Source organism: Tuber melanosporum, assembly GCF_000151645.1.
Source record: "Tuber melanosporum whole genome shotgun sequence assembly, scaffold_137, strain Mel28".
Lineage (NCBI taxonomy): Eukaryota > Fungi > Ascomycota > Pezizomycetes > Pezizales > Tuberaceae > Tuber > Tuber melanosporum.
The window spans coordinates 261,201-269,030 of record NW_003298794.1 but is presented as its reverse complement, the minus strand read 5'-3'; positions in this window follow the sequence as shown (position 1 = coordinate 269,030).

The following is a 7,830-nucleotide window of genomic DNA, read 5'->3' as shown; positions in this document are numbered from 1 at the left end:
TGATACTCAGTTACATCTGAGGTTGCAACACCTGTGTGGGATTTTCAGCATATTGCTAGCTGGCTTTTTGGAAAGATTGCCATTTCGGTTGGCCTTTCGCTTGGTACTCTGTACTGTACTACACAGCACAATAAGACAAAAGAGAAAATGGTTCATAGATGGCCTTGGATGCTTTGGCCTAAATGCCGTTCCTACATCTTCAATATTATTACAAATTCAGCAGAAAATTACCGGAAGCCACTTATGGAAATTGTACATATTGCGGGCATTCAGGCCAGCAGTAAAACTCTTTGCCATTCACTTGCCTTCAATAGATACCCTCATTGTGTAGTCAGAAAGAAGCCTTTTTTAAAATATGGACATATTTTAGTAAGTTCTATTTTATTTTAGTCCATTTCCCTTTCTAAAATACATTCACCTAAGTACATCTTCAACTACTAATATTATATTTTTGTCATATGTACACTTTGCTAACTTGGATTTAATTTATTATCTTTTCTCTAAACTAATTCAGACATCTATACTAAAATCCTTGTAGTACTTATAATTCTTAGTATGGTTGTTGACCAATTTGAATTTGTTATTAGAATTGACTTGAGTGGGTCTAACGGTTTCAAGATTGGGCTCAACAGGACTGGCAAATAGTTTTTTGCACCAATGAGTCAGCATTTAATGTTGGTAGCTTGCCTGACTATGTATATGTAATCTGGAAAGCCTGTGAGAAATATGATATCTCCTGTCTCTTACCCTAGTTCGCCAAACTAGAAACTATGTATATATAGGGCTGCTTTTGTGAGAACCACCAAGGTCCATGATCTTCTAGGATAAGCCAACTATGGGGCTACAAATTATAGCAAAATGATACTGTAATGATATCCTTTCCTATCTTGTGAATTTCTGGTTAGAAATCTCATATCAGACACAGGACTATGTTTATATTCTACAGAATGACTCCTCTGTTCATATTGTAAAATATATATTCCAGGTTTTATAGGAAAAAAGCATATACAACTACTTGTTTTCCTAGTTTGCAAAATAGCCAGACCTTAATCGCCTTGAAAATATCCGGCACTGAAGTCCTTAGAAAAAAATGACACTATGTACACTGAGATTAATGAAGAGTAGGAAGTCATTAATTTTTAGGATCTTGACGATCTACTTACTAGTGTGCCTACCAGAGTAGAATTTCTCCTTACCACTCAAGATAGACATATACTGTTTTGAATTTTGTCATCTGATTTTTTATTTTTTTTCCTTCATACTTTTGGCTAGTAGCATATCTAAGTAATGATAAAAATTCTCATCTGCATAATTATAGTCAACTTCTTCACACCCTACTAATCGCTTAACTACTGTATTATCTCAAGGAAAGTGGTGCATGTGAGTGTTGTTCAATCTTACTCATCTGGGCAATCACGGTTAATATCTTCACTGTTTAGCCATAGCTTAACCATTTCTTTATATCCTGTAACAGTAGCCATTCTAAGCAATATTTTATTATTCTTATTTGAACAATTAAGATTGACATCATTCTACTCTAGTAATATCTACACTACTTCATTATCCCCTGTTACGGCCCAACCCAACAGCGGAGTTCAATTTAATTTATTCACGCAATTCAGGCCGACATCTTTCCACTTACTCTATCATGTTAACTAATAGTGGCCTACTCATGTAGGGTTTGGTTATACTTAGCGTCCTGCTCAGTGGTAACATATTTTTGTATTTCCAGTTCCTTGATCTTTATTGTAAGCTTCATCTACTGCCAACTCACATTTGATTTTATATTCATCCACGTTTGTCTCCTTTTGGATACTTGGGAATTTACTGGTATTGAATTGGAGGACAGAACTGAACTGAATTTAACAACTTGTAGAGTTCTTATAAGTCTTAACTACTCATTTATGGCATTGATAGTCTCACATCTCAGCAGTATTTAATCATTCTGCTTTCTCTTTTTTTTATTCACTTTTTTATCTTCTTTTCTACTCTATCTCATCTCCTAAACTACCTTTACCTTTACTGTATCAACCAGCTTTTTCATTTTATTTTATTTTTAATTAGGATAATAATTTCCTGGTTGCTTCTAATAAGTGTATAGCATATACACTGGCATATTTCTGTACTCTGATAATTACTTTGTGTTTGCTTTCCTATGCAAGGGTACTTCTCCTCTTTTCCCATCTTTTTCCCTTTCCCTAAACACACACTCTCAAGTTCTTGAATACAAAAGCTTTTCAATTAAGCTTACATTATTTATGTTACAAATAAAACAATTCATAACAGAATCAGTGGAAACAGGACTGCTATTGCTTGTAACTTTTACATAAAAATAAAAACTTAAGGTTGGATCTGATATCAAAGTCACTTACAAGTTACTCTGTTCCAATACTACAGTGTCTCACATTCACTTAGTACCACTCTTTATTGCCTGACCCTTGTACAGTTGTGTCCAGAAAGTTTTGGTACCCTTGGATGGCAACCGCATAGCCACGACCCCCAACCATAAAAATTTCAAAAAAAATGTAAAGAATTCCATTAAAGAAAACATGATACGATTGCAAGTAGACAATAAAAAGACATTATTACCATTTTGTATGGCCTCCATTTGCATTCAGTACAGCTTGCATTCTTTCAGGCATCCTATCTATCCATTTATCCAACTTTTCTTGGGGAATTAAATTCCACTCTTCCTTTGCTGCCTCAAACAATTCAGCTGCACTTTGAAGCCTTCTCTCCAGTCTGGAGAATCGCTTGGTAAGGGCTCTTTTGAGTAGTACCTATGTGTTCTCAATAGGATTGAGATCTGGTGAGTTAGGTGGCCAATAGAGTTTTTTGTAACTACAGTCTGCTTCTAATTTTCGATTTTTCTCACTATCATGCTAGGAAGTATTGTCTGCAGAAAGGTAGATATTGTCAGAAGGTCTATCCAGACCCTCTATAAAAGGGATAAGGTAAGGCTGGTGGATCTCAATTGCATATTGGTGAGAGTTTAGGCCAAGTCTATCTCTTTTACTGGTCCTTTCCTTCTCTCTTCTCTTTCTTACAAGAATTAACTCAGTCTTTCCTCTCTTCATCATTGCAGCATATACTCCAATGCTAGTCCTTCCAAACCTAAAGCTAGGCTTTAAGTTTTTTTCTTCCTGCTCTTTACCAGGTCTAACTCTGACCTTTCTGCCTGTTAGATTTGGATCATAAACAATAGTAGCTTCATCCATAAAAACAACCCAATTCCATGCCCCTTTCCAGTTCCTCCTTCTCCTAGCAAACTCCCTTATTTTCTCCTTTTGTCCTTTTCTCCAAAAAGGCTTTTTCCTGGGCATCAGAAGCTTAAAACCAGCTTCTGATATGATCTTATCCATAGTGGTTTTTTTACCAAGACCAATATTCGCTTATTTGTTAATGTTGCGTAATGCTAAATGAGGCTCGGCATTGATAACTGACTCTGCTATCTTTCTTTTTATGTTGGTAATCTTGGTTGTTCTTTCACCTCTTTTTGCATGGTGAGTATTTCCACTTCTAGATTTAGCTCTTGTGACCGCAGACTGAACAGTTGACTTGGACACACTTAAAGACTTAGAAACTTTGTCATATTCCATATCTCTATGTTTATACAGAGTATAAATTTCCTTATTCAGGTCTTCTCTTGCTCTTAGGTTATGTGGAGGGGCCATGGTGACGAGGGTTGTTGTAGTGATGAGGTGTTCGGGGTTGCATTTCAGGAGTACGAAAACTTTCTGGACACGATTGTACAGTATGGCATAGTATTGCAGAGGTTAACCAAATTATCCTGCTGTTGATATATCTAACAAGGTTTACTTCAGCAATCTACCACATTGTATTGCATGCAAAGTACTTTCCCCATATGGCTCAGCACTCTTGGTGGTGAAGAATCACAACTTGATTTCCTGCACAGACTTCAATCAATCTTAGTTATTGCTAGGAAGAGTTATTTTGTCAACTGTGTCCCCTCCTCATATCCATGCTCGGTCTGCATAACTCAATCCTCTTCCTGAAGGTAGTCTCTCCGGTCTGCAAGACCATGAGGATCACTTTTGGAGAGATTTCATAATTTCATAAATCTATACTTCACATTGTTAAGAAACTATGATCTTACTCCTGAGTGCTAGTTGTGTATCCTTCTGCTTTAGTACCGCGCCAACTATCATTTTGTGTCTCTTTTTCAGTATGTATACTAAGTATTTTTATAGCTTTTCTCAGATGGTTTACTGTATCCCGTATGTGAAATCTCATTGAGTGCCTGAAGCCAAACTGGGTATACCTACGAAGTCAAAGCTACCACACACTAGAGTAGGTCAACAACAATGGTGTACCAGAGAATCAGTGTCTTTACTCAAAATACTCTAGCTTTCTTTATCTCTGATATTGTACTCTATCATGAAACAATTTCAGGACAGATTTGCTGATATTGTGGTATGGTTGATTTGCCTGCCATACTCAAGATTCTGATATTAAGTATTGTTGCACCTTAGATAGCTAGTGGGGATAAATGTTGTCCTATAAGGGATGATGTAAAGGGCAGTGGAGTGTACGGTCCACTACAAATTATCTACTAAAGTGTACCTGGCATTTCGCTAAATACATCAGTTTTGTGTGATCCAGGTGTAGTTGAAATTCACAAGGTTGTCATGCTAGTTCTTCTCTTTCTATCTGCTGCTTTTGACCGATGACAGGTTCCTGCTACTGTGCCATCAGGACTAACATTGTCATCTGTGTCAGGTTTGGAATACAATTCGGTTTTATCTTCTCTGCGAAATTTGGTACTCACTACTACTAGTTCCACTTAGGTAAACAGTTTCTAGGTCCACTTGTGGGCCTTCTTCAATACCAGGTTTACTTTATGCCATGGTAAGTATCATGCTACTGTGTAAGTACGTTGGAGGTCTTCTGTGTAACTATTCTAAGTACAGTGGTACAGTATTTGGTTATGGTCAGGGTTGGTTTGACGATGTACTTATAGAGCTGTACGATCTGTTTTGCTTTATTCCTGGCCTCAATGTTACAGATCGCGTGGCTTGACTCTGACATCCTGTCTGTATTTAGTCAAGTTGCTCACATAATGTAATAGTTGCCTGCATGAATCTGCATATGGTTGGTGATATAAGAGGTTCTAGTAGAATGCTAGTAAATATTAGGAAAGATAGAAATTAGCCACAATGGGGTATATCTGATTTGTTGTCAATGTGAGGAGTTTGTGTATAATTGTTATTTTGCCTTCTATAGAACGTGTTAGGTCTTATATAATAGAACCTAGGTAGCAGCTAAGAGGAATTACAGATAATTATCTCATAGTATTGAAAGAAAGGTTTTACCTACTAAAAGAAGTTTTAAAAGAGTTTAGTATCATGTTTATAGTCCAGGCATTCAAAGAGGTAATAGCTTTGAAAACTACACTGCTGATTTGATTCATAAAAAGAGAGTATACCTAGTATACAAAATGTTGGCATTGATAGTACCAGATGCTACATCCAAATTCTAGTTAAAAGGAGTATTGGTTCACAACATACTGGCAAATTTAAGCAAGATATTAAATAGACTTAAAACAGATTAGAACTCTAAATATTGTCTCTTAATGTGTTATTATTATGGTGGAACAGGGGACAATGCAAGGCAATCTGGCTAACCAACTACTTTAGTTAGCAACTGCCAAGCGATATAAGGGATGTCAATATGAAAGGTGCTGAATTTAGAAAATAAATTCCGAATGTCAAGAGAAGGGGGCATCAGGAGACATGGATTATTAGAATATATTCTGTTACTAGGTGGTAGTGGACATAGGCATAGAAGATCAGACTACTAGTAACAAATAATATTATGTGCATAAGTAAGTAAGCTTAATAGTAGTTTAACTATCAACTAATAAATGTACAAATCCCACAATCATGAATGGTATGAAACTCTCACAGGAGCCAAACAAATGAAAATAAATAGGGAAGCAAATTCCAGCTACGCAAAAAAACTCTCACAACATTAAAGATTTACCAAAGTAATAGGATTCAGCTTATATCAGCGTAGCGTGTACAAATGTGGTACAATTTTAGTAACTGAATATCGGTATTAGGGCAATAGGGGCTAGGAGCATGAGAGATGCAGCCAGTACTAGGCACTCTGAGAGTGCTGCTAGGACCAGTGGTGCAGGGGGTGCTGAAAGAGGAGGTACTACAATTACTGAAAGGTAGATGGAAGCTCGATGGCTATTATGAATAAAAGGTGGAGTAGTATTCATGCTGTCCTGCATTCCATTAAATCATGGATACAGGACTACCTTCTGCACTCCCTCTGTCTATAACCCTTCTAACTAGAGGTTCTTTCTTAGAACTACCTAGCAGGATTTGAGCTCCTCTGGAGCACAGTGCTCTGAAGGCCTAGGGTTAGGCTTCCTCCTAGATGTAAATACATTAGAGCTTTCTAGTGGATGAGTTATCCATGGGAAAGGAGTCCTGCTACTGTGGTATGTCAAGGGGCCAGCAGTGCCTGGTTCCTCATCCTATATTCATAACTCACAATTGTGTTTTGATCGTCGTATTAGCTGACTGCTGGTTGGATATATAAACCTATATTGTCATATATGACAAAGAATCTCTTGCATGACTGGGCATCTGAGAGCTCTCTACAGTCTCTGCTTTTAACCATCCCTTCCTCTGGTCCACCTCCTATTGCATGGCTTGGGGAACATCTTGTGCCTGAGTGGCATGACACTCGACAGTACTGATAAAATATATGTATTTCTCGGTCACTTGCTCTTGGGTCTGGACTTCCTCCTCTTGCTGACACATTTAAGGCTTCAGGGTAATAAGATCCAAGTGAGGTTGTAAATTATTGGCAATGAGATGTGCCTCAATATCATAATCTCGATTGAGAAAGATGAATTATCAGAGAGAAAGAGGCTGCTTGGGTATCTAAAATTATATTTGTGGGCTATCACTAGTCATCCTGATCAGATGCCATGAACATTAGATTTCCTCCACCACATGTTGCCCAACGACTACCAGGAGCAGATTCATGATAATAGGTATACAGTGGTATCTGAAAAGTCTCCGTACTCCTCTTGGCAATGCTGCAATGATTGATCACCTCAACACCACCCCCCTCCACTATGGCACCACCACATTCTCAAACCCCTAGAGAAGACCAGAAAAGGGAAATCTATGTCCTATATAAACATACTGATATGGGGTATGGTAAAATTTCAAAGCTTATGAACCTCTCCAAGTCAACAGTTTCAACAGTAGTTAAAAATGTGAAATCCAGAGGTGGAAACACCCTTGATGCCCGCAGATCTGGCAGACCAACCAACATTACTAATGCCAAAAGGCAAGAAATTCTTAATATTATCCATGCTAAGCCTCATTTAGCACTAAGAGACATTATACACAAAGCCAATATTGGTCCTGGAAAAGATACTGTTAGCAAGATATCCAAAGATGCTAGTTTTAAGATTCGGATACCTAGGAAAAAGTCATGATAGAGAAAAGGACAGAAGGAAAAGGGAAAGGAGATTGCTAGGATCAGGAGAAACTGGACAAGAGCTTGGAAATGGGTTGTTTCTGTGGATGAGGCTACAATTGAATATGATTTAAATTGAGTGGAAAGAAAGGTCAGACTTAGACTGGGTGAAGAGTGGGAAGAAAAGAACTTAAAGTCTAGCTTTAAGTCAGGACACACCAATATAGGTATATATACTGCAATGGTACGTGAAGGGAGGACTGAGCTGATTCTTGTAATGAAGACGAGTGAGGAGGAATGAACCAGCATGAGAGACAGGTGTGGTCTCAATGCCCACCAATATGCAAGTGAGATCCACCAGCC